General features: G+C 43.5%; 1 protein-coding gene across 5 annotated transcripts in view; it reads left to right on the top strand.

The window, feature by feature from the left end:
• The window catches only part of BRINP1 (BMP/retinoic acid inducible neural specific 1), a 526,454-nt gene that overhangs the window by 160,044 nt on the left and 338,508 nt on the right, over window positions 1–27,902 (top strand). For 2 of the 5 annotated variants that reach the window (XM_081576125.1, XM_081576132.1), the window contains exon 2: window positions 26,600–26,785. The exons of 2 other annotated variants lie outside the window; for them this stretch is intronic. The gene's annotated coding sequence lies outside the window, so the exon portion shown is untranslated. Of the gene's footprint in view, window positions 1–4,935; window positions 5,003–26,599; window positions 26,786–27,902 lie in introns of all 5 variants that reach the window. One more of the 5 variants, XM_081576117.1, reaches the window with a different exon arrangement.

The raw sequence follows: 27,902 nt of genomic DNA, 5'->3' as shown, positions 1-27,902 counted from the left end.
TCAGCTGTGAGCTGTGCTGGGGCATCAGACTAGGTTGGTGAGGAGACTGAAGAAGCTGATGGGATGAGGGCCAAGGGGCACTTATTAGTTATATGGTTGGCCTAAAAGTGAACTTTCTGAGAGTCTGAAGTGTAAAGAAAGGCCAATGTGGTAGAGAAAGCCCAGTCTTGCTCTGAGTCAGCTCTGTTATTCAAGGCAACTAATCTAGTGTATCCTGTAGTGCTGCAGAGTTTTCCAGGCAGTGGTGATGGGCGAAACTGATCAGGGAGCAGATTATGATCATATAATCTTGTTTCCTGATAATAGTTCATGGTCAAGAACATGAGTTTTGGAATGAGACAGACATGAGTTCAAATGCAAACTTGACTATTTCCTAGCTTTGTGAACCTGAGCGAATAACTTTACCTTTCCAAGTTTCAGTTCACTCTTATGTGAAATAGCATAATAAAAAATAGTACCTCTCTCATAGGACTGTTGTGAGAATTAAATTTAAAAAGTGCCTAACATAACACCAGGAACATAGTAAGCACTTATCAAACATTAGTTATAATTATTCATTCATTCAACCCCTGATGAAACAAATGTTTATTGAGTCTTGTACATGCATGCGTACTAAGTTGCTTTAGTCATGTTCATCTGGTGTGACCCTATGTAGCCTGCCAGGCCCCTCTGTCCATGGGATTCTCCAGGCAAGAATACTGGAATGGGCTGCCATGCTCTCCTCCAGGGGATCTTACCAACCCAGGAGTTGAATCCTTGTGTCTCCTGCATTCGCAGGCAGGTTCTTTACCACTAGCACCACCTGGGAAGCCCTTTCTGAGTGCTTACTGTGTAGCACCCGCTGTCCTGTTTATTATTTTTATTTTTATTGTTGCTGTTAGCAGACATCGTCTGTCTGCTGTTTGTTCAGGGGAAGGGTTGAGCCAATAGGGAGGTAGATGAAGCAGTGTGGGCTTCAGGGAACCAATACTAACAGCCAGGTGTACAGGTTGGGTAACCCAGGGGAGTAAAGAAAGCCCAAAGGTCCATTTGGGTACTCAAGGGTCTGCCCGAGTTTGTCAGTGAGACTGTTTCCCAATGCTAGGGCAGATGTACATCTGAGGGACTTGGGTAAGGAGTTGGAAGTCCCTGAGACTGTACGTCTGCATGGCTGGGGTACGGAGGAAGAAGGAGGTGCCACACTGTCCTTCTCGGAGTTGTGACCCTCAGAAGATACAGAGGATGAGACTGTGCTTTGCCAGCATGGAAGGTTTGACAACACTGGGAATGATAAAGATGATGCCCTTCTGTAGCAGGCATCTGTTTGCAGTTTTCACTATTTTTTAATGTGCTATGTTGGAACAGAGCTGGCTCTGAAGTCAGGCTCTACTTCTTATCAGCGGTGATGACGTCAGCAAATTTCTCTTTTCTTTGAACCTCAGTCTTCCCATCTATTAAGTGTGGACAATAATAACAATAACCATCTTAATTGGTGTGAGTATTAAATGAAATCCCCTTCTAAATATTTTGGCATAGAGTAAGCCTATGTTTTTCAGTGTCCACTAGATTCCCAGATTAGAACTCCCCGAAGTACCTGTTTAAAAGTACAGACCCTAGATCTCCTCCTATTAGGGTCTCTTTACCTCTTGTTTTGCTCCATATTTCCCTAAAACTTTTACCACCTGATGTATAGTATACTTACAAATTTTCTTATTGTCTGTTTTCTCCATTTCCTTTCTGCTAAACTCCATAAGGGTAGGGGCTTTTTGCTGTTATACCTCCAGCTGCTAGAACAGTGCTCGATGAGTGGGAATGAAAGAACACAGGAATAAATGGGAATCTCTGGAAGAGTCTTCAGGTTAGCCTTTTCCGAAGTCACCCCAAGGGCTTCTTATACACACTGAGGTTTAAGAACCACCACAGAAGGTTGTTCTGTGTACCAGTGTAATCAACATGGGTTGTTTTTCCCCTTCTTTCCTCTCTAAGTGACTTAAATTTGTTTAACTTGCTTAAAGAATCAAATTACCAAGAAGAGATAACAAAGGGAGTAGCTCTGGGATGGATGGGGTTATCTGATTAACCCAGGAGGCCCCTCATCCTCTGTTGCAAAGATACAAAACCTTTAAGGAGAGAGGCTCTGACTTGGTGTATTGTGGTGGGAGAAAGGTAGGAATCCCTTAGGCACTGCCCCTTGCAAATGGGTGCCTGGGATGTAGAGATTCTGTGAGTTCTGGAGAAAACAGTCTGCCTACTGACCCCACCTTCTGTTCAATTTGACTCAGGGCCTTGCTCGTTCGACTCTCACCACAGTAGACTTGGGAGTTAGCCTAACTGCTGACCAAATGGTGCATGGCCTCAACCCCAGCAAGATGGACCAGGGCTCAAAACTGGACCCTGCTTCCTGGGATGAGCTGGCTCTAGCTCAGAATGACAGATCAGCTTCCAGTCCTGGGAGAGAACCCAGATGGCAGGCTGACCGGAATCCAAAGGCCCTGGGAGTAGATGGAAGTTTGAGGTCTCTCAGGGCACACAAGGGACTGAGGATGGTGGGGAAGAGATCTGGCATCCATGGCATACCTGCTGCCCAGTTGTTCATAATTACATCTCCTCTGACTTTCAGGTTTGGCAGTTACTCGCTATGTGATACTGGGTTAGTGGCTTCCCGCTCTTAGCCTTGATTGTGTCATCCATAAACTGGGAGTGGTAATAACACCATCTCTTGGGGGCAGTCATGAAGACGTAATGAAGATCAGAGGACTCCATCAGGAGCAGGCCCAAGATATTTGTCTTCTTTCTTTTCTAACTTCTAAAATTCCAAGACATTTAAGGGAAAACAAAGGAGAACCTCAGATTAAGGAAGGTGGCTGCTACATGAAGCAGAACCTGCAGTTCTGGGGACAGGAGCTGAGGGGAGGGAGGTGCACACCCGGGGAATTTTGGAGCCACTTGATTTAAGAAGCTGGAGGTAATCAGCCCTTCTCAGCTCATCGCAGGCCTTGCAATCAGGGCCCCACCTGCTCACCTGCTGCTCTGCCCTTGGGGAAGCAGCCAGAGCCAATTACACCGCATTGTTCTCCCAGCCCTGCTCCTTGAAGGAGCACTCTGAGCGTAGCCAGGAGAGAGTGGGAGGACTCAGCGTTCCAGACCTGGGCTTCAGATCTGGGCTGCCTCGTGTGGCACCTTCAACTCTCTCATGAGGTTAGGAGGTGATGCGACTTGGCCAGGGTCACGCAGAAAGCCAGATCTGGAGAAAAGAAGGGCTTGTACGTCCGTTCCACGGACACTCATTCACTCATCCATTTCTCGTTATGGGTTCTGGACCTCAGAGGCCACACAAGGCCACATTGCATTCCTAATGGTACATTCTTTCCGGTGCTTCATGCTTTCTTCTCTAAGGGCCAAAGGCATTCATTTCAGTGGCAACTTGACTCAGACTTGGATGGGGGCCATGGACAAATTTCTGCCTACCCTTCCACACCCCTCATCGCAGTCCTAGGTTTCCAGCCTTAGAAATTGCTAAGGACACCAGGAAATCGTGGATCCAGGTGGAGTCAGTGGAATTTAGTTTATTTGAATTGACTGTAACTGAATGAAATAGAATTACTAAACTAAATGGAAATAATTGAATTGAAATATAACAAATTGGATTGAATTGAGATTAATTGAAATGAAATCAATGGAAAATGTATTGAATCACGGTACTGGAGGAGGTCTGGACATCACCTCCTTGACCCTGCTCATTGTGTAGTGAGGGAATTGAAGCTCAGGAAAGGGGAAGCAGAGTGTGATGGTGGGTCAATGACTTTGACAAGGTCAAGAAAGTGGCAGAACCAGGCTTCAAAACTAGGTTATGTGACCCCCAGACCAGCATCTACCCCACTAGGACATGTTTCCAGGATTGGTAAGGTCCAAGACTAGGTTTCTGGAAAGCAGACAAGGAATAATTTGCAGTCAGGAAGTGAAGATGTCTTTGGGGAATAATTAGGCATCCTAATTTTAATAGCCTTCTTGACCTGGTGAATAACCAAGCTTGTCCGCTCCCCTGTGAGGTTGACTTTTCAGATCTTCCTATCTGAACTATGGTGGGTAATAAAGAAAGAGAAACCTGAGACGCTGAGCCTAGTGGCAGAAAGTATGGCAGGAAAGATTTTTGGAGGGTTGTTGTCAATGAAATTGTGTTTACTTTGAGAAATAAAGATATTATACTTGCAGATTCCCAATCATAGACCATTGTGCTTGAAAGTGTAAGTTTAATACCATTCCTTGGGTAATGTTAAAAAATTCTATGAAAATACACATGTGCTAAGTGAAGACAGCATATTTAATATCCATGTATTAGTGTAATAACCTTATCCTATCAGCTATCTAACACAAGAACGAAGACTTGTATAAAGGATAGAAAGAAATTCAGTTTGAAAGAAGGAAGCTGGATCAGTGGTCAATGCTTTTATTAACAACTGGTATAAATTGCTTTGAATTTAAATCTGAAAGACTCTGTAATGAGGAGGCATTATTCTTAAGAGGAAAGTGTTATGTAATAAGTTTGAATTCCTTAGGAAAGGCAAATAGCAGCCCATTGACCTCTCTTGCCCCTATCCTCCTGCAAATAACCGCAAATGATAATCAACAGAATAAACAAAGTTTCACGAATAGTCTTCATAACAACTTGGGGGGTAAGGCAGGCACCCTTGGCCTTACTTACTGGAGCAGAAAGCAAGCCCAGAGATCTTCAATAACTCACCTTAGGTCGCACAGTCCATCACAGGCAGAGGAAGGGCCAGATCTCAAATCTTAGCCCCCCAAATCCAGAGCTCTTTCAGACACAGTGCTTGTTGGTGATTTTACAACCAAAATCCATTTTCCTATAGTTGTCCCTCTGCTGTGTGGGGTCAGGGTGGTGGAAGTCCTGGAGTGGAGACCTCAGAAAGCCAAGGGTGGATCTACTCTATTTCACAGACTTGAGCCGGCACAGGGCAACCTCTGGAGTGTGGAACCATCCTAATGAGCCGTGGCGCTTGTCAAGGTATGTGGTCCGGACGCTTGTTGCTGTGATATGGAGATAATTGGGCCTGCCACGGGAACAGCCAACTGGCCGACAGGCTCTTAGCAGACCGCAGGCTGTGGGCAGAATGACCCTCTGAGGGATGCTGCCAGCTACCCTGGCTTCTGTTTCTCTAACGTTTACGATCGCAATCATCTCACATCACCAAGCTCTAAAACTAGAAGGAAGAGCTCTATAGGAGATGATTTGGACATTGGAGGTAGATTTTGGCACCAGCCCCTAATGGTTTCAGATGAAAGTGAATTGAGTTCAGGAAGATCTACAAAGGGAAAATCACAGTCGTCTACCTTAGACCCACACGTCTCCAATCCAGGGGACTCTCGGGCCCCTCTCAGGGCTTGGCCCGACCCTGAGCTCCATGTAAAATCCACAGAAGGCACCTCAGCCAGACACTAAGTGACATTCCACTACTTTGACTTTATCTCAGTCTCTATTTTTACCCATTGGAGGTAGATTTTGGCACCAGCCCCTAATGGTTTCAGATGAAAGTGAATTGAGTTCAGGAAGATCTACAAAGGGAAAATCACAGTCGTCTACCTTAGACCCACACGTCTCCAATCCAGGGGACTCTCGGGCCCCTCTCAGGGCTTGGCCCGACCCTGAGCTCCATGTAAAATCCACAGAAGGCACCTCAGCCAGACACTAAGTGACATTCCACTACTTTGACTTTATCTCAGTCTCTATTTTTACCCCCATGTCAGTACCTGGGTTGTTTTATGTTCCCTTATGATCAAGCCCCTGCACTTATCTGTTTCTGCCACTTGATTCTAACCATCATTCATTCTGCAAATATGTAATGAACACTGTTTATGTGATAGATCCTGTTCTAAATCTTTGTGATATAATAGTTAAAAAGCTAGGCAGTGGCTTCCCTGGTACCTCAGCTGGTAAAGAATCTGCCTGCAACGCAGGAGACCCTGGTTCAATTCCTGGGTCAGAAAGTTCCTCTGGGGAAGGGATAGGCTACCCACTCCAGTATTCTTGGGCTTCCCTGGTGGCTCAGTGGGTAACAAATTTGCCTGCAGTGTGGGAGACCTGGATTCAATTCCTGGGTTGGGAAGATCCCCTAGAGGAGGGCATGGCAAACCAATTCAGTATTCTTGCCTGGAGAATCCCCATGGACAAAGGAGCCTGGTGGGCTACAGTCCATGGGTCGCAAAGAGTCAGACACAGCTGAGCAACCAAGCACAGCACGTGTCTTCATCAGGATTATATTCCATTGGGAGGCAAACAGGAAAATAAATATACACGGTAATATCAAGCGGTGGTAAGTAATATGAAGATAGTAAACTAAGGAACAACATCAGAGGTGCTAATTTAGGTGGAAGAGGAAGTCAAGGAAAAAGGCACTGAGAAGGGGATGCGTGGGAAATGTTGAGGTGTCATAAGAAGGCCAGCAAGGGTGCAGTGCAGTAAAGGTTGGGGAGTGTGGTGGGACATAGTGTCAGATAATGAGCTGGATGCAATTTCCTACAGGGTCTTGGAGGCCGGGGTAAGCTTGTTAGGGCCCCTGTATTCTGCCAGATTGCTCTGATGCTGGTGGCATCTGCTTATGGTCCAAGATGGCTCCCCCTTTGCTCTTGTCCAGGGATTCCCCAGGCCGGGTGACTACAACTATGCATTCCTTTCGCAGTCTCCCTGTGCGAGCCAGAAGCTAGGTAATAGGCTGAAGGACACATAGTGGGCTCCTGGGCTCCTGTATGTCGCTTCTGGGTTGTTTTCTTTCCACTCGAGACGGAGTTGAGTTCTCTTCCAGCCCTGCTTCCTTCTCGCTGCCCCAGTGGCTCTGGGTTACTGTTTACACCGCAAGTCTCCAGAAATACTCTGGAAGCTGGCTTTGCTGCAGTAAAAATTTTTGCTATAGTAAAAGGAGCACTTTGTAATAGAGATTGTAATCAGAAAGAAGTTTGAATAACTGATGAGATTCTTCATTATTGTTGGTGAATAAAACGGATCCCAGATCCAATCCTTGCCAAACCCTGTCTATATCCCTTTCTCTCCAGCTGCGTTTCAAGGCTGTGATCATTTGCGCATGCTGTTCGCTGCACTAAGAAAGTGTATCCCCTACTCCCCCTCCACTTGACAGACATGCGCTCACAGTCAACCTACTTTTTTGAGACATCTCTTGACAACCCCACGTTGCTATGCAGTCCTCATGGGTTCCTTTGTCACCTGCCCATGTACCCACGTCCCCAGTTTAGGTCATACTCTAGTTAGCTAATCCCAAACCTACTGTCCTCCAATAGAGGAGGTCAACCTCAAGGACTGGGACAGTCAGTATAACTTATCAGTTACAAGCTTCACTTCTGAGTCACACTGTGTGAGGTTAAGTTCTGGTGCTTACTAGCTGTGTGCTTTGGGGTAAATTATTTAAATCCTCTATGCCCCTATTCATCTCTTAAACTGGGAAGGTAATAATTTTTACCTATTAAGTTTGCTTTGAGGTGGTGCAGGACTGCGTGCTAAGTCGCTTCAGTCGTGTCCGACTCTTGACACTATGGACTGTAACCCACCAGGCTCCTTTGTCCATAGGATTCTCCAGGCAAGAATTCTGATCTGGTGGCCGTTCCCTTCTTCAGGGGATCTTCCTAGCTCAGGGATCAAAACTGAGTCTCTTACGTCTCCTGCATCGGCAGGTGAATTCTTCACCACTAGTGCTGCTTGGGAGGCCCATTTAAGGTAATAAACACTGTCAACTGATCTTACTTCTTTTTCCCCCCTCTACGTAGCAACCATGGTGAGTTTAAAAAATATATATACTCTTTTTACAGACTTTTCAAATGTTTATGACCTGTTAACATTCAAGCCTCTGCTCCAGTAACTGCTCAGAAAGGGTTTCGGGGCCATTTACGGTAAACCCCCTATTCAAGTCACTGTGTCCCATTACCCTTCCAGGTAGTGAGCAGAGCTATTTACCACATATTTTAGTTCTTTCTCCTTCTGTGGACTGGATAGGATGATACTCTTGGTTTGTTATTGTTACTCTTGGCCCCTAGTTCTGGCCAAGGAAGTGTGGGCAAAAAATGGTCTTAGTTACTCTGAGCAGTTAATTGCCAATGAAAGACCTTCCAGAGATCTGTTTCTCTCTGGCCTGGTAACTGGCATACGCAAGATGAGTTTCTTCATGATGGTGATGAGAAGAGACCCACTTGTCCTCTGAATCTGCAATGCAGCATGTGTATATGTGCGCTCAGTCGTGTCTGACTCTTTGTGACCCCATGGACTATAGCCTACCAGGCTCCTTTGTCCATGACATTTTCCAGGCAAGAGTACTGGAATGGGTTGCCATTTCCTACTCCAGGGGATCTTCCTGACCCAGTGATTGAACCCGAGTCTCTTGCATCTTCTGCCTTTGTAGGTGAATTCTTTACCATTGCACCATGTAAGCAACAATAAATCTTAAGCTGCTAAGATTTGGGGGTTGTTTGTTACTCTTGCATAATTTAGCCTAATCTGACAGATACACCCTTTGTATTACTTATTTTACCTATGAAAAGTATTGCTAGTTATTCCTCAGTGTCTACTGTTTCTTTCTTCTGTGGTAATAGAACTTTAAGTTTTTTACTAAGGAATGGCTGTACCTACATTTCCCAAGCATCCTGACAGGTGATATCACCATGTGATAACATTTGGCCAATGAGAAGTGAACAGAAGCAGTTTTTGCCACTCTGAGCCTTACTCTTAAGGAGAAAGATATGCCCATTCTTTCAAACTAGCTGGAATATTGAAGTGATTATTCCATCCTTAACTAAGCAGACGCGTGAAATGCCCCAAAGATGACAGAGCAACAGGAAGGAAGAAACCAGTGTTCCTGACACTGTGGAACCATCACACCCGGATTCCTCATGTCTGAGCTGTTATATGATTAAAGATAAACTTTTTATCTTGTATAAACTAATGTGATTTGGGGTTGCTATCATAGCAATCAAATCTATTTGCTTACCACTATCCTATTTCAAGTCATCTTGCTCATTTATTCAATTGATTACTATCTATTCCCACTGCTCCACTCTCCCTCACTACCCCCCACCCTGCACAAATGTAGGTTCTACAAAAACAGGAATAGTTTCTGTCTTATTCATTGCTTTAACCACAGAACTTAGCACAGAGCCTGCTGTGGAGTAAGTGCTTAAAACATATACGTTGAATAATAAAGTGTAAATGACCTAGGTAACCACTGAATAAATTATTAATGTTACTAGCTATTATTCCTTTCTTATATCTTAGGACAGATTTTTCTACTGTCTGTTATAAGGATTTGATCATGTGACAATTCTTGTGTCTCTTCTGGTTAGAAGAACATTTCTTTTCTTCCTTATTCACCAGATTCCTTCAAAGACAAATTTTGGACTCATCATATTCACCAGATTCCTTCAAAGACAAATTTTGGACTCATCAGAGGCAGATAGAATATTATAGCTAGAAGGAACATTGGCCGTCACATGACATGACTCTCTGTTTAAAAGGGTGTGAACGAGCTCAGGCTGCGGTTAACTTGTATCTTTGTCAGTTTGGGCTGTTTTAACAGATTGGGTGGGTTGTCCACAACAGAAATTTGTTTCTCGTAGTTACAGAGTGGGAGATGAACAAGATACAGTTGCCAGCAGATTTGCTGTCTGGCAAGGGCCCACCCCCTGGTGGCAGAATGATGACTTCTTGTATCCCTCATGATGGAAAGAGGGCAAGAGAGCTCTCAGGGGTCTCTTTCCTAAGGGCACTAATCTCACTGATGAGGGTTCCACCCTCAAGACGTAATTATCTCCCAATGGTCCCACCTCCTAAGACAATCACATTAGGGGTTAGGAGTTCAACGTACGAATTTTGAGGGGACACATACATCCAGTCCATAACTATCTGCTACAAACCACACAGCTAATTGGTGAGAGGAGGGCCTAGAACTCAGGACTCTTGTCCTTGTCATGTACTTATTATCATAAGAAATTCCAGTTCCTCTTGGGTAAGATATTCTTGGATCAACCTTAATGGATACATGTGGTATATTTCTTAATATTTCCTACACTGGGACTTCATAGTTAGTGTGCAACAGTGTCCCCAATTTTACACCTTACCACCTGTCCACATTTGGAACCCAGGAGTGCTGAGGCCATAAAGTGACTTAGAGGTGAGTTCTAGAGCTCCCTAGGTTTCCGTATGACGACATGGAGGCCTGACAAGGTGAAGGAACTTCGCTGATCACACTTGGTCCCTTTAGAAAGATGGGGAGGAACTTGTACTTTTCTAAAAAACTGTTACCCAAAGTAGGAGTGGGTTGTTTTGGAAGATAAAGAGTTCACACTCCTGGAAATATTCCAGCAGAGCCTGGATACTAGATAACAGGGATGTGGGTAATGGGCTCAGGGATCACGTGAGTTTCAATAAGCTCTGCCGAGAATACTGAGAACAAATACAATTTAATACAATAAATACAATATGTAATAAAATCTAATATAATAAAATCAATTAGGTAGCTTGACTCTCCTTTCTCTTCCAATTTTACCTTCTTTGAGTCCAGCAGATGTGAAAGAGAAATTATTAATAGAAAAGAATAATGCCTGGCATAAGGTTCCCAATAAGTGTCCTTGAAATCAATTAATATGACCCTTTTCAACCTTTTGCAGCTTTCTTTCTCTAATTCCCACTGATTCTTTATAGTTACAGGCAGGTAAGGATTTGGAAGAATCTCCACCATCATCTGGCTTAGCAGTTGCAGAAGATTTGATCAACAAAATCCTCCGTTTTTTTTAAATGCCTGTTTGATCAATACTCATAATGCAAGTTAATGTATTACTGATTCTGAGATGTCTCATGGGGGGCTGGGAATGAAAACCAGAAAGAAAAAAAAAAACTTACTGAACTTCTCAACCCCCAATTTATCCATAATATTTTATCATAGAATCTTTAAAAAAATTGTTCTGCAAACTGTGAATAACTGTGAATAATCAGGAAATGCCAGCCTAGCTTAAGCCACTCATTTCATGCAGGAAAAAAAATAGAGGCTCAGAAAAAGGAAAATGGTCAGAGTCAGGACATGAACCCAAGTCATTCAGTCAGCCCTGAGTCCGCTGCACGCGGTGGGTCTCATTGTGAGACAGCACATTCCAAAAGCAGTTCTGAATGGTCAGTGTTTTCATTTAACAGCTCATCTGCCAACTGATTGTCACAGAAATCTGTGACCAGGACAGTGTTTTGTGAAATGAATGGATTTACAAACCAAGGGACCAGCCCTGCACCCTGCTCATTAGGAACGATTTGCATGCGGAGCATCAGTGTGACAGGCCCAGCCAGGGATTTGTTTAGCTCATTTAGAGTGATGGAGACAAGAGATTAATCACTTGAACACTGACGCGCCTTGCTTCTGTAGCCCCACTGTGCGTTCCCACCCGGCTGACCCTGATCTGATGCTTTCTTGTCTCTGATCTCGCTTGTCTGTCTGTACTCTCACTTGCATGGCTCAAGCCTCCAGGGCTCCCATCCACGGAACATGGACCAAGCGCCTGGACTGGAGGAGTAACTTCTAAGGCAGCCACGTTTGTCCTCGGGTCTCCCACAGTCCCCTTCATACACACTAGATTTAGGATCACAAGTGGCTGCTAGGCCAGGTTTCCACAAACTCACATAGGAACTGTCCCTTGACATCCTGTTCCCATCCTTGACATCTTTCCTCCAAAGCAAGAACAGTCCCTCCCTCGGCCAAGGACCACTCCGCCTTCCTGCCTGCCCACCATATCCATTTCTCATCCAACCTCCCTTCTCCATCATCTGTATCACCTGTTGTTCATCTCAGCAGTTTACGAATATCTTCTATTATTTTCATTTTGCACGTGTGTAAAAACACAGAGTTAGTTACCTTGCCCAAGGTCACACAGCAAATGTAACAATCCCAATAAGCTAATGTCAAAGTTCCCTCCAGATACTGATCAGTTTCTCTATCCTCTTTCACATCTAAACCTCTCAAAAACATTGTCAAGCATGCAATTTCTTTTCCTCCCCGCATTGTTCTGTCTTCAGCTGGCTCCAGGTGGATTTCTGCCTTATCACTCCATCCTAAATTCACTAGCCATTCTCATGAAGCCAAGTCTAAGTCTTCATTTCACCTGACCTCTCTACCACTTGAAAAATATTAATCATTCCTCATGGAGTCTTCTTTTGATTCTCCTCCCCCTCACCTGCTTCCTCATTCTCAGTTCCGACTACCAGCCCCTCCTTTTCTGCCTAAAATGTTGAAGTCCCCCGAGTTTGATCCCATGTCTCCTCTTTTCCTGGATTCTCAGCTTTGCTTTGCTCTGCCCTTCCCACTGTTCACTTCTGTGTAGGAAATCCAGACCATCCCTTGACTTTAAGAGCCATCTGTAGCCCGTGGTTCCCAAATTTATCTCCCCAGCCCCTCCCCCAGATCTCTCCCTTCTGAGATCTAAATTCATGACTGGCCATTGAGCTAACCTTGCCACACATCCCAAGTTGAATCCTTCACTTTCTGTCCAGCCTCAGACACTTGTCCTTTTGCTTCTTTGTCTCTGGTGTTTCTCAACTCTTCATCACTTAATTTCCCATGCCAGAAAGTTGGGAGTCCTTTTTAACATCTTTTATTTTCTCTTCCCTCTGCTCTCCCAAGTCATCAATCACTAAATCCCAGTGCATCTCCATCCAAAGTGTAGTGCAAATCTGCTCACTTTTCACCTCTCTCACTGCCTCTTCACTAGTCAAAGACAGCCACCTGTTCTCTTGATGCCCTTCTGATCTTTTCTTGACATTAGAGGAAGAATGTGTTTAACTTTTAAATCACAGGTCTGATAATTCTGCTCAACCGCTTAAAATCTTCAGTGGCTTCTTTGACTCCTGGAATAAGAGTCGCAATTCTCTGACCCAACAAAGAACTGCATGGTCTGACTCTACCTGGCACCCCACTCACTCTGGCATTCTGTCTGTTACTCTAATGAAACCTGCTCTTTCCTGTGTTAGGACACCCACATCTGCTGGGTACCATCTTCCCTTTAGGGATGCTCACTTCTTTCCAGAGCTCCCAAGAGAAACATTTCCTCACCTGTTGTAAGAAGTCAGTCCTCCTTGTCAACAGCGTGCTGTTATGACTGCCTATATTTTTCACTGTATATTTATTTATATAATCATAGACTTTATTTATATAATTATAGACTTCATGTCTGCTTCCTTGGTTAGAATGTAACACCCATGAGGGCAGGCACCAAGTCATGTGTGTTTTATTATTCTAGCACCAATCTGGAAATTGGCACATAGTCCCATGCAATAAATGCTGTAAGTAAATAAATAGATAAGTAAATGCAATAAATAGATAAATGTAAATGAATCTCACTAAGATTCCTTTGAAAATGAAGGAGTTGGCTTCTTCAGGATCTCTAGCAACTGGCTCTGATCTAGAGTGTTTCAGTCCTAGGTTCTTTACCTTTCTGATTGCCCATTACCTTGTCTGGGAAATGGAGAAACAAAAGCCCTTCTAGTCTGTTTTCCAGGGGGAGACAAATGAGACGCTCAAAGAGGGTCTGTGATACTCTGTAAATCAAACATTTTTAGTACTTTTTGCTTCAGAGTGGTGCTATAAGGAGGGTGGTGGGCTACTGTCATGAAATGAAAATCCAAGTTTGGGTTTCTATTACGGACTTCCCTGCGTGGCCTTGGGTCTCAGTTACTCCAAGTATAAAATGAAGCAGTTGGGCCAGTTACACCTCTAAGGTCCATTCCTCCTGTGTTATTGCATGATCAAGTCATGTAGGACAAGGTATAGAGATGGCTCAATCAAGTGTTCTGGCAGACAATTTGTATTTTCACCAAGATTCACTAGCAAAGGGCAAAGCTTATCTCCAGAGGATGGTCACGAGACAGGGCCATGCAGGAGCTGTCATGCCATGTGACCCATCACTATGGACAACTCCCTGGCTTGGTTTCAGCAGCCAGGATTTTAAATTCAGATCTTCTGGTTGTCAGTGGTAGAGCCAGAAGCCACTATCCTTTGCTCTCAGAGCTTCAGTTTTCTCCTTGGAAACGCAAGGGTGATAAAACTGACCTCCCTGAGCTGAAGGGAAGAGAAAAATGAGATCATGGTTGCAAGAATTGGTGGTCACGAATTCCCAAATGCTCCGCGGGGAAGTGCTGCTGTTTCCTAAGCGTTTTGAGCCAGCAGGCATATGCACATCTCCTGAAGAGTGGGAGTGGGCCCATTATCCTTCTAGGCAAAAGCCTGCCCTAGAACTTTGGAAACAAAGGGTGAGACAGGAAGCCTGAGCACTTTAAAGCAACGAATTGTTCCCAGCTCTCAGCCTGAAGTGCAGAGCACAGGTTTTTTTTCATCCAGAGATGGCAAAATTGGGCCTGGAGTAACTTGATACTGCAGGCTATTGTCTCAGAAATGATTTATTAGCTGAGGCTGCTCTGAACTCTGAAGTTTACTCCTGCCCAAGGCCCCTCTCTCCAGAAAGGAATCTTGCCTTCCCTGGGGAATGACTCTCTAGAGATGAATATGAAAACTCTGTTTGTCTTGTGACACTCTTGTGGCAGCTCCATTTTTGGCTGTGTTCCAAGCTCATCTTAATGTCTACCCAAGTGGGTTGATTAGAAAGGGGCAGGACCTGCCTGTAATAGGTTTGTATTAGACTGTGTCTGTTAAAGAAATAGCTTTTTATTTTTTGGTGTGTGAGAAAAGAGGACATTCCATTTAAATTGTTTAAAATCCGAGCTCTGCCATTGACCATCTTTATAAACTTGAGAAGATTGTTTACTTGTTTGAACCTCTATTTCCTGTTTTATAAAAGGGTGCCTCTGTGATAGGATTGTGTGATAATTGAAAGATGAAATGCAGGTCACCTTACAGGAATTTACCTGGTGTCAGTGATGTTTCTTCCTTTGAGAGGGCAAGAGGTCACGCAGTCCATGCAGTCGGGAAGGTAGTGTCTGCATCAGATATTTTTCATTGTTGTTGCTGTGTCAGTCACCAAGTGCTACATATCAAGCAATTGCACATTGTAGAGACCATGTGATGAGTATTTATTTATCAGATAGTTCTGCTCATCTTAGCTGGGCCCAATAGGAAGCTCTGAACTGCAACTGGACAAGGTCTGCTTGATATGCTTCTTGTCCTCCTTGGACCAACAGATGAGTCAGGGATTTTTCCCATGGAGATGATAGAGATGCATGAAAGCAAATAGGAACAGAAGATGACTTTTGAAGCCTAGACTCAGAAGTGACACCCTGTGACTGCCACCCCTGTTCCATAATCCAAGAGCAATTCCAATTCATGTGGTTCAGCCCAAATTTAAGGGGTGGCAAAATGGACTCTGCCTTTCACAGAAGAAAGTGAAAATCACTTGACAAAAGTTAGGAATACAGAAAGGGGTAAAAAATGGAGCCGTTAATGAAACCTACCACAGATACAGTGCATTCAGATATTCTTCATATATGCAGAGGAGAACCTACCATCAAAGGTTGAAGGGGAATCCCCCTTCCACCGTCTCTAACCAGTAGGAAGAAAAATATTTTCTACCCCTGTTTCTAGAAGCTAAACCATAATAAAAAAAAAAAAAAGTAGACTTGTCATATAGTCTATCCCAGGGTAGTATTCTTTTTTAAATTACTTTTATTTTTTAAAAATCACTTTAAATTCATCTCTTTATTAGGTAATATGCACACATGGTGCAAAATTCAAAGGATCTGAATAGTCACAGGCAGTAAAAGGGATGAGTCCTTCCCCCCATTTCCTAGTCACAGTACCTTTGTAGAAACCGTATGACCATGATAGTTTGCAGCTTCCAGGGAAATCCATATAGATTCGTACAGCATAGGCACACTTTTTTGTTTTTTGTTTTTTTTTGCTTTGCATAAAGGATACACGTACCATTCTGTACTTTGGTGTCTTTCACTTAATAATCTATCATGTAGATTTTGCCAAGATACAAGCTTTTACTTTCTTTTAAGCAGATGGCATTTTTTCCTTTACAAAGGAGGATTTTTGAATCTTAAAGGAGTAGCTCAAGATTCAGGGCTGGTCGAAATTATGTGAGGCTTAGATCCCCTGAAGAAGGAAATGGCAACCCACTCCAGTACTCTTGCCTGGAAGATCCCATGGACGGACGGACGAGCCTGATAGTCCATGGGGTTGCAAAGTCGGGCACAACTGAGCGACTTCACTTTCACTTTTTTCAGTGTGGTTAGGGGTCTAACAGGGGCACATGAGTAAGAGGGCATGTAGGGGGGAAGCAGGATGTCTGCAATGGATCATTCCAGTTCTAAGAGCTTAGCTGTGCGCACTCTCGTTTGCCCTTGGTCGGCACCTACAGCCTTACCATCAGTGCCAGGAGTCCCCATAGCTCCCCACTGCATATCTTATCTACTGAAGTTTAAGGTGGTTTCTTTCATCTGCCATCAAGAACCCCAAGTAATCCAGAAGAGGGCTGAGGGAAGAGGAAGACAAACGTAGGGCTGAAGACAGCAAAGATCTGCTGTTGTTGAACTATGGGAGTCTCAGAAGTGCGTGTCAGGATTGGGAGAGACAAAGGATGGAAAAACCCTCACATGCTGTCTGTGCAGTTGGGCCCCAAACCTTTCCTGAGCCCTGCCACGAGCCCGGCATTCTTCTAGATGCCGAGGATCCAGCGAAGGGAAAGCAGACAAAGTCTCTGGCCTCGTGAGACTCATACTCTAGTTAGGCAGAGAGACTACTATTGCACAGACAAGGCAGACATGGCAGTCTTCTGGGCCATGGGATTTGAGAGTCATCTCCCTTGTTATCTATTCCCTAAACTTCTGTTGTAATGAAGTAACTTCACCATTGTTGCCTATTTCCAGTAAATAGTCACTTTATCACAAAGGAGACTGAGCCTTAGAGTAGTTAATTTACATTTTGTTCAGTTATTAAATGGCAAGATGAGGGTGCCTGCCTGGCTGCTGGATCCTGAATCTGTACCTTCGCCCCTGTATTAAGTTGCTTGAATGCTCAGTGAGATTTCGTTCATTTTTTTCCTGCTCTCTGGTTCCTTGGTCAGAAATGTCAGTGTCAGAGGCCTAAATAACAAGAGATGTCTCATTCTAGCCCAGCATCCAAAGTGTGAGACGAGCACTATCGATGGTCCAGGAGGAGGTTTAGATGGAACAGGACACTGAAGACACTGAACCATACTGGGAGAAAGTCATTTCCTTTTCAATTATCTTTAAATGTCAAGGCAAAATCATCTTAGTTGGGTGCTAACATCTTTCACACTTCTGACACTTGCTGATCTCCCAATTGCCGTCCTTTTATTTATATACATGTGACAGAGTAAGAGCGCGCTCCAGGCCCAGGGCCTCTGTTAGGGAACAGTGCTGGTGGGTCAGTCACCAAGTCGTGTCCCGCTCTTGTGACCCCGTGGACTGTGGCCCACCAAGCTTCTCTCTTCATGGGATTCTCCAGGCAAGAATACTGGAGTGGGTTGCCAAGCTCTTCTCTAGGGGATCTTCCCAACCCAGGCTTTGAACCCAAGTCTCCTTCTTTGTAGGCGGATTCTTTACCGCTGAGCCACCAGGGAAGTCTGATAAGTAATAGTATCCTGTTAGAATTACATTAACAGCTGTATGTTTTCATTATTATTGTTGTTGGAACAACAATGGAAAACCACTATCTTCTATTTCAAACATGTTCTCTGGCTTTCCATTTACTATGGTAATTTAAAGCCCTTCTATAAGCATTTATTTAAATGCTTTAAACAAAACCATTTATTTTATTTCAAAAGTTGATATAAGACTTAAGTCTTAAATAAGTAAATAGTATAAATGGACTATAAATAATAAAAATCATGATGATGGTGGTTGAATGACATAGTTTAGGAAATACTGTTTCATGAGAGAGTTTTGTATTTCACCTTTGTCTGTATGTCTGGCAGCCTTACCCCTGTCCCCCTACTCTTCCTGGTATGTTACTCCCCATGCACGTCCAAATAACTGACAAGAATTAACTGATTACAAAACCGGATACAGTTCTGAACATTTGAAATGCCTGTTTGAAACACTAAGCCTGTTTGCGAAAATGTGGCTTGGTAAAAACCCACTCACCTGGAGAGCAGGAACCCTGCTGTGTGACCATGAACACATTGTCCCAGCTCTCCGAATCAATGCTTTCGAACTGTGGTGCTGGAGAAGACTCCTGAGAGTCCCTTAGACAGCAAGAAGATCAAATCAGTCCATTCTAAAGGAGATCAATCCTGAATATTCATTGGAAGGACTGATGCTGGAGCTGAAGCTCCAATACTTTGGCCATCTGATGTGAAGAGCCGATTCACTGGAAAAGACCCTGATGCTGGGAAAGATTGAGGGCAGGAGGAGAAGGGGACGACAGAGGATGAGATGGTTGGATGGCATTATTGACTTGATGGGCATGAGTTTGGGCAAACTCAGGGAGATAGTGAAGGACAGGGAAGCCTGACCTGCTGCAGTCCATGGGGTCGTGAAGAGTCGGACACGACTGAGCGACTGAACAATAGCAACAACAGATACCCCACTGGTTTGCTGTGTGACCATGAACAAGTTGTTCCAGCTCTCTGAGCGCCAGTAGCCCCATGTATAAGATCAAGGGATTTAACTAGACAATCTCTAAGGTCCTTTTCAACTCCAAAGTGTGTGAATATTTTCAATATTATTTTTATTAAAAGAATCGCTTTACCATTGAGAATTTCAAATGTTTTTATAATAAACCCTCAGAATCAAGGGCAACAATATATTTGCAATAGAAATTTCATTAGCATATTTTGATAGTTCTTGATCATTTTTGCATGTATTAAAATGAAACATTTGGTAAAAATTAAACATTATATGCAAATGAGTACAACAAGCCTACTTTTTGAATAATAATTCATTATCTCCCTTATAATATATGTGAGTGGCTTCTTTTTTTTCAGTACACTGTAGCTATTAAGTCAGCATGTTGGAAGTTTACCAAGAAGTATAACAGAGGACCCCATCTTTCATTTGCATAAGTCCCAGAATTCCACCTGTCGAAAATTATACTCTATTAATAGATGACGAGACTGTCACTTGATGTTCATTTAAAATGTTGTCACTGGAACCTAATGAACATTTAGGACGTATTTCAAGAATTGTTGTACATTCTTTTTTCCTTTTTGCCACAGAGAGGAAAGTGTGTTTGTGCTACAGCAGAAGCGTATTACACTGGGAAGGTACAACCGGCAGAGCTATTGAATCTCTCCCTTGTGCATTTCCCGTCTTTGTTTTTTAAAACACAGACTCATATAATTACAAAGAATAGACTGGGAAGAAATTTGAGGATCTTCTGCTAAGTGTCATTCACACTATAGGTGAAGAATTTTAGCCCGGAGCAGTCTAGCAACTCACTCACAGTTCCCCGGCTAGTGGCTGTGCTGGGAGACCAGAATCCAGTTCTCCTGATTTCTTTTTCAGTGTGTTGATGCATTTCTACATATGTTGGCATGTAAGATATAAATACAGAGACTAGAAATATATATGAAAATATAGCAACCATTGTGCTTGCATATTTATCTCCAGGGTCAATTTTAGAGAATCACAAAGTTGGTCACGTTTCTCATCCGTATAATTCTCCTCTTTTTCTCTGATTTCTTTCTGGACCAGTTACCCCAGCCAAATGCTCATCTTTTGTCCACACTGCCAGGACTGACTGCTCAAGTCACTTTTTTTGGACGTTAACTTTTGCTGCCATGTGACACTGTTTTCTTGAAATTTTAATCCATATAGTTTTTGTATCTACTGCAATACATTTCTTGAGGAGTAAAACTATTCTCTTCCCAATTCCATGCTCTGTGACACCTACCCCAAAGGCTTGCAGGTAGAATAACTGAAATATATTAATGGTCTAACCTCCTGCTTTTTGATGAAATTAGTGATCTCTGTAAGGCTGCACAGCTAGTTAGGATGAGGTTCTAAGAAAATACATAGGGCCTCCCAATGTTACTATTGAATTGGTACCAGAGGGGGAAGTGTCGCACATTTGTGACTTTAAGGTAGCTAAAACGTATGAAAACTCTGGGCTTCCCAGGTGGCACAGTGGTAAAGAATCTGCCAGCCAGTGCAAGAGATGCAAGAGACGTGGGTTCGATCCCTGGATAGGGAAGATCTCCTGGAGGAGGAAACGGCAACCCACTCCAGTATTCTTGCCTGGGAAATCCCATGGACAGAGGAATCTTGGTAGACTACAGTCCACAAGATGGTCTGAAGTGCAGGCTCTGAGAATAGTGAAGGCCACTTGAAGACAGTGACCAATACACACGACCTTTCCTAACTCACCCAGCCCACGCCAAGAAATACCATCATTTTCAAAGATGTACAATAGGATTGCCGTAGGTTCTAAGGAGATTTTCAACTTTTAATCAGAACTACCGGGGGTCCTCTCTGCCAGCTGTGCAACTTTGGGCAAAGTAAGTAGTCTTTGTGAGCTTTATCTAGTTTGTAAAATGGATTTGATATCTACCTCACAGGATTGTTGTTAACATTAACTTAAAGGTGAAAGCAGAGTAAAGTATTTTAGACAAGTAGCTTTCGTATGGTAAAGTGATCAGCGAAGAGTGATAATAGCAGTAGTATCCTCAGCTGTAGTGTTTAACCAGTATGCCAGGAAAGCAAGACCCTTACAGCATCTGAGAACACTAATTATGAACTGCGTTACTCTCTAACCATATGAATACTTACCCTCTCTGGACTATAAATTCCTTAAGGGGAAAATGCATCTTAATCACATTATAGATATGAAAATGGAGGCTTACAAAGAGTAGTGATCAGATTCTAACAGTCATCCCCAAGAAATCCTGAAATTTGAATAATATCAACAGATATGGATAATTTTTGCATATTTTTAAGACAAAAAGGCTCATTACTCCTTTGCTTATCAAATCATTGTGAGCAGTTGCTGTTTAGGGTGATATTCAAGGCCCTTCACATAAAGCCCAATCTACCCTTTTCAAGCATGAAGTCTATGTTTCAGACCCTCTTATCTTCTCACTGATCCCTGAAAAGGCTCTATTATTCTGTTCTTCCATTCTTTTGTTCTTTGTTGTTTGTTCTCTCGCCATCCTACCCACCTCCTTTTATGCCTGGAGAAATACAACTTAATATCCAAAAGTCAGCTGTGAAGTTTTCCCAGCCACGTCAGCTAGATGGGACTGATAATGAAGGTCGCCATTTACTGACCTTTCTTCATGCCAGACACCTTGTTCCCGTGAGTTATGCCATGCTCTGTGCTCCGTGACCACAGTTGTCTTGTTGACTGTGTACCGTGTAACTTTCCAACCTGTTGTCCTCCCAACTTGATGTAACCCCCTGAGGGCAGAGACCGGGACCCCCTCATCTGTGCAGTCCTGGCACAAGATCCCAGCATAGTTTCTCAGTTACTATCCATCGACTCAGTGGATGGTAAGGTTAGGGTTCTAATTGATAAGTATCTGTTGAATGAAAATACTGCAGAGAGGATTCAAATATCAGATTGGAGATCAGGCTACTGGCTCTCAGTGACCTTCCAACTGTAAGATTGGTGATCTCACTACCCCCATGTTCAGATAAATCCCCTCATGTTGGGAGTTAGGAATAAAAGTAAGAAGCAGAGACACTGAGATCTCACGCATATTTGAGTTCCCAGGCCTCTTATCCAAGAAAGGTTCAGACGTGGCCTCACAAGCAGTCACACATCTGGAGCTACTCTCCCCTCTTCTCCCCCCACCCCGCCTTGGCAGAATCCCTGTGGCTTTTTAGCAGACCGTGCTTGAGGGTATCTATAAATAATCACCCAAATGTAATGCCACCCAGCCTGCTGGGTTAAATATAGACATTGGATTAGCTCCAGGGAGGAGGGGACAAGTGATTCCCAACTCAAAGAAATTGTTATGAATTCCATTTGCTGTGTGAATACGTACAGTGGATGTTTCCTTCCATGAGGACACCAAAATAGCAATTAACTCAAGGCTACTGTTAGAGCTGCTACTGTCTCCCCTGCTTAATCTTTGCCCATCTGGATCCCAACATAGATGCTGATGTGTCTAAATGTGTGTCAAATGACAGATCTCTCCACACCTGTTCTAAGTATACCTGGCCTGCCCCTGCTTCCCTTTGAAGGGAGAAGGTGTTGCAGGAGTTACAGCACACAATCTTGTCTGCCTTGGAGCTCAGCAGGATAGTGGAAAAAACAGATCTTTGACTTTAGCTAGAACTAGGTGAAGATCTTGCTTCACAACTTACTAGCTGTGTGGCCTGAGGAAAGTTTACTTAACCTATCTGAGTCTCATCAGTTTTTGTATTTATACAATGGAGATAATCTTGTTTACTTGACAGCATGCTGGGAAGATTTCACAGGGCACTTATGTAAATTTTCTGGCCCACCAGGAGGCTCTGGGTAAAATAACTCATCTCTTTCTCACCTCATAATCTCATTTTATAGACCTCTGGAGATGAAGTGGCCATTAGTGATTATTTGGTCCACTGCTTGCATCTAATAGATGAGGAAATTGAGGGTTAGAACAACAAATAACGTGTTTCAGAGGTGTTGCATGGAGTTAGAGATTGACTAGGACCAGGATTCAAATGTGCTACATCATTCATTCATTCATGCTGTGCACATATATTTTAATATTTGTTGAGACCTATCAGGCAGCAGTGAAGGACATAGTGAAGGACAGGGAAGCCTTACAGTCTGCATTCCTTGGGGTTGCAGAGTTGGACCTGACTGAGCAACCGAACAGCAAATGAAGCAACAGCTACTGAGGGATGCACAGGCCACAGGTGCTCCCCAGCTGGCGCAGGAAAGAGCTAATGATATTAAGTAACATTTCTGAGTCCTCTTCAGACTCCACTGAGGGCGGGAATTGTTCAGAGAACTTTAATCCTTCCCCAAACAGGTGAGATACGGATACTAATATCTTTTCAATTTTGCCTATGAGAAAAAAAAAAAAAAATGAGGCACAGGAAGGTTAAATGATTTCCACAAGTTTACACAGCTAGTGAGTGGTTGCTCTGGAATTCTACCCCAGGTAGTGTTATTCCCAAGTTCACACTTTTAACCACCGTGTTATACCAGCTTTTGATGAAGATGTAAGACCAGTGATTTTAACCCACTAATCCAAGGAAGCACAGGGACTGTAGGAGTTCAACGCTCTACCATTCCAGCCGTCGAGGGGGAGGCCAGGAAGGCTGCCTAGAGTGCCTGATTTGTGAAGTGGTGTTGTTCATCTAATATTGTTAATGATACATGATACCTTAACTCCAGAGGTGAAAATTGGACAGAATTACATGGGACCAGGCAAAAGATCCGAAGTGAATCACAAAAACATTTGATACGGGAGACCAACCTTAGTCGCTGGTTTGGTAGCACTTTGCACGTATTGGTTGCTTGAGCATCACAGTAACACCTTTGGAATGAAGGCAGGGAGTGGCTTATAATTCCAGTTTTATGAATAACAATACCTAGACTCAGAGATGGTAGCTTATTTTGATCAAAGATGCTAAGCAAGATGGTAGAAGAACTGGGGACAAAATGGTTCTCCTCTCCCAGTTATTCAGGACATTTTCTGTCCTTTACCCTGCTTCTACTTTTTTTGGTCTTGGTTATCTGACTTAAAAATGAAGAAAGACCCACTAATTTAAAAAAAGGAATAATTAGTCTGACCATCTGACTGCCTTCCCAAGCATCAGGTGTTGTAATCGGTGTTTTATGATTCTTAATCTCAGACAGACCTCAGTGAAATCCTCAAACAGGAACCTGCAAGGTAGATATTCTGCATTGTTGGCTCGAGTGAAAGGTCTTTGTTGCCAGAAGAGTGAAGCTATAGGAAATGATAGATTTGTATTCTTGCCCTGGGAGAAAGATTTGCCAAACCTATAGTGGGTGTGAGCAAAATCAGGGCACTGATAAGCCCATCGTTTTTTAAAGAAAATGTGCTTTGGATCATACGGAGGTTCTGCTCCATATGACAAGAAAGTGATAACGTTATCTATTGGAAGCTTTTTTAGAGACAGCCATAGCACTCTGATTGTCCAACACGTAAACCTCAGTGGCCTCTGGCAGTGTATCATTTTGAGGACAACTTTCTGATCGGATGAGTCAGCAGTGAAAATAGGCTGGACTGCTGACCATGTGAGTGTCGGGCATTGTGAACAGGGTTAGATTTGATGAACAGCCAATGATTCTCAATATCTTCTTGGTCACTTATCTCTTTGAGAACATGATGTAAAATCCAAGGCCTTCGCTTAAAAAAAATGCACATGGAGAGATAGATGCAAAATTTTAATACATTTTGAAGGAGTCCACAAAGTACCCTGAAGCCTTAACATAGATGCCTAGTGATCTACAGACAAGAGCTCAAAATCGCAGAGTTTTTAGTTGCTTAGTAAAACTTAAGAGGTGTTGGATTATAAATTTCTATGGACAGGGACCTTGTCTTATTCATTATTATGGCCCTGTTGACTAGGAACACAGTAGTCCTTTGGTTGCATTGAACTGATCTATAGTACAGTTAACTGCTGTCAGTTCAGTTCAGTTCAGTCGCTCAGTCATGTCCGACTCTTTGCGACCCAATGAACCGCAGCACACCAGGCCTCCTGTCCGTCACCAACTCCCGGAGTTTACCCAAACCCATGTCCATTGAGTTGGTGATGCCATCCAACCATCTCATCCTCTGTCGTCCCCTTCTCCTCCCGCCCTCAATCTTTCCCAGCATCAGGGTCTTTTCAAATGAGTCAGCTCTTCGCATCAGGTGGCCAAAGTATTGGAGTTTCAGCTTCAACATCAGTCCTTCCAATGAACACCCAGGACTGATCTCCTTTAGGATGGACTGGTTGGATCTCCTTGCAGTCCAAGGGACTCTCAAGAGTCTTCTCCAACACTACAATTCAAAAGCATCAATTCTTCTGCGCTCAGCTTTCTTTCCAGTCTAACTCTCACATCCATACATGACCACTGGAAAAACCATAGCCTTGACTAGATGGACCTTTGTTGACAAAGTAATGTCTCTGCTTTTTAATTTGCTGTCTAGGTTGGTCATAACTTTCCTTCCAAAGAGTAAGTGCCTTTTAATTTCATGGCTGCAATCACCATCTGTGGTGATTTTGGAGCCCCCAAAATAAAGTCAGCTATTACTGCATAACAAACAACCCCCCAAAATAATGGATTAAGACAGTAGCAGTTTACTTAGCTCATGACTCTGTTAGCAATCTGGACTAGGATCAGCTGGATCCTTTGGGCTCAGCTAGGTTCCCTCATGTGTCTTTGGTCAGTTGTGAGTCATCTACACATTGTTTTTGTTGATATTGGCTGGGCTTTATGACCTATTTGGGACCTTGACTAGGACAGTTGTGTTGACTTATCTGCGGTCCACATGATTTGTATCGAGCATACCTTGCTGTCACAGATAGCATCACCTGTGGGTGGCATGGAGGTGAGTACTCCAGAGGGATTGGCAGTGGCGTGATCATTGGGACAAAAAAGGAAGCTATGAATAGCAGAGGAACACGGGTAAAGGATGGAAGATCAGTGAACATTAAGCTGACCAATTGCAGATTTTTAGGCTGTAGCTCCAATTATATATGAGGGCAGAGTTCTCAGTTTTCCACTACCACTATCAGGATTATGCAGCCTGGAATTCCTGAAAGCTAGGAGGGTGAAGGATTGAGATGTAGGGTAATACTGTTAGTGTGATGCATGTGCACCCAAGAGGGTGAACACACTGGGAGCGTTCTCACCACCCCTCCTTGTGACCAGAATAGAAGACTCTTCCTTTGCACACACCCTCATCTGTAACATGATTGCCTATTTAGTTGGCCATATTTTCCATAGAATATAAGTTCTGTGAGGACAGAGACCTCCTCTGTATCACTATCATTCTTATATACCTGGCATATGGTAAGAGTCCAGTACATAGTTGTTGATCCAATCTACTTAATACTCTCTTTCATGGATAATTTAAGAATTTGAAGACAGAACTAAAGTGACAGTTCTCACAGAGCAAGATGCAATATTTAGACCTGTTTCCCCATCACCTCACAACCATCCATAAGATTTGTCCCATCTCTAAAAGTCTCAGAATCTTTTGATTCAACTTCAAGGCTTCATGTTTTCACGGCATGTCAACTTCTGATGGATGTCCCCAAATGCAAGCAATTTTGATGTAGGTGGAAAGACAGTGATAACCATTGTAATAATCATGTTGTTCTTTTCAACTCTTATTAACCTGGATTTTGTTTAAGAGGTTTCCAATTAGCTTCTTGAATCTGCACAGTTAACCTTTGCTGAGCTTTTCTCTGCAGATTCTCTCTCTCTCTCTCCAAGCCCTCAACCCTCATTTCTGCCCATGGAGCCTCACAGAAATAGCTGGAATCCAGTCTCCTGAACAGATCCTGAACATGGGATAATTGCAATATAATTAATGAATTAAAAAGAATGAAATGTTTTAAGTGCTTTCAATATTCCCTTTCCTATAATTATCTACAGGAAACATGTTCATTAACAATCTTGTGCTGACAGCCCCCAGGCTCTGGATGAGCTAGCTCAGCTTCCAGTAAGAAAATGAATTGATGACCTCTCCATCACAGGCCTCCAGCTGCCATGGGGAGAGGAGAGGCCATAGCAGAAGCACCATTTGGACAGTGGTTGGCCAGATCAGACTCTCTCCTCACCTAAGGTCTCGGGGCACCTTGACTGTCTCTCATGCTGCGGACGTCTTCTCTGCCTCTCTCCCCAGATTGGTTTTGCAGAAACACAATGCTCATTGGTCCCTGGTAAGTATCTTGTATCTCCTATTGTCTTCCCTTTGCCTTCAGCTAGAAAAGAGCTGAATCCTTAATTCACAGAAATGTATGAATGACTCAGATCCTTTAATCCTGTGCCTTGCCATCAGGAGTAACATCATCTGCGATGAGGAGCCAGAAAGTACTCAGATCCACAGGGCATACCTGACATACATGCCTGAGGCCTTTGGACCATTTCTATTAAGAGGGAATATTTTATTAAATGAAAGTTGGTATCTTACAGAATAGAATTTAAAACACACATGAATTTTAACAGATAAAGCATTATACTTTGAAAAATCATGCTGATGGGGGGGCTGCTTCAGACTGGATCCCCAAATTCTCCAGGGGTACTGGGCCACTGACCACATCACTGGAGACATTTGTTGTTAAGTATAGGCTAGTGAGATACCCCTACAATAGGTATTCAGTGGCAGCCCAGGGCAACTAATCTTATACTGTGGAATTTCCATCAATGTGACGGTTTGTAAGAGGGTTACTGGGGGATAGGGTCACATCCCAGAACCCCATCAGTTTATTTATTTGTTCCATATATGAGTTTCCCAAATGTGCAGGGTACGAAGCCAGGTCTAGTATAGAATATGTTGATGAGTGACACAAGGGCTGTGTATTCCAAGATTTTATGGAGCAGTGGGGGAGATAAGGTTTCTATCTGTAAATAACTGTAATAGAGACAGGCTAGGAACTGTGAGAGAGGAGCAGTAAAGGGGCTGTGGAAGTCCAGAGGAGGCAGATATCAGCTCCAGTTCAGGGGATCTGAGACGGTGTCACGGAGGAAGAAGATGTTCAGCTGGAACTTGAAGGACAAGTAGTGTTTGGATGGGCAAAGATGGTGCAGGAGGATGGTGTCTTCAACACCAAGAAACAATCCTTAGCAGAGGGTTCAGAGTCTGAATTGAGGAAGCGGTGGTCGGGCCAGGCTGACCAGGGATGGGACAGTTGACGCTAAATACATATTTGGGGTATGGCTGCAAGGAAGCAATGCTGAGATTGAACTTCAGGAGGAGCAGGTGAAGGAGCTAACGTGGGGCAGGCACCAGGTTGAACTGATAGCAGACTTTTGGCTTATGAGTCAGAGAACCTTGGT

The sequence above is a fragment of the Giraffa tippelskirchi genome, chromosome 1 (assembly GCF_054371585.1).
Source record: "Giraffa tippelskirchi isolate mGirTip1 chromosome 1, T2T-mGirTip1v1.2.pri, whole genome shotgun sequence".
Taxonomy (NCBI): domain Eukaryota; kingdom Metazoa; phylum Chordata; class Mammalia; order Artiodactyla; family Giraffidae; genus Giraffa; species Giraffa tippelskirchi.
The sequence above is the reverse complement of the archived record's forward strand: the minus strand, read 5'-3'. Positions and strand labels throughout refer to the sequence as shown.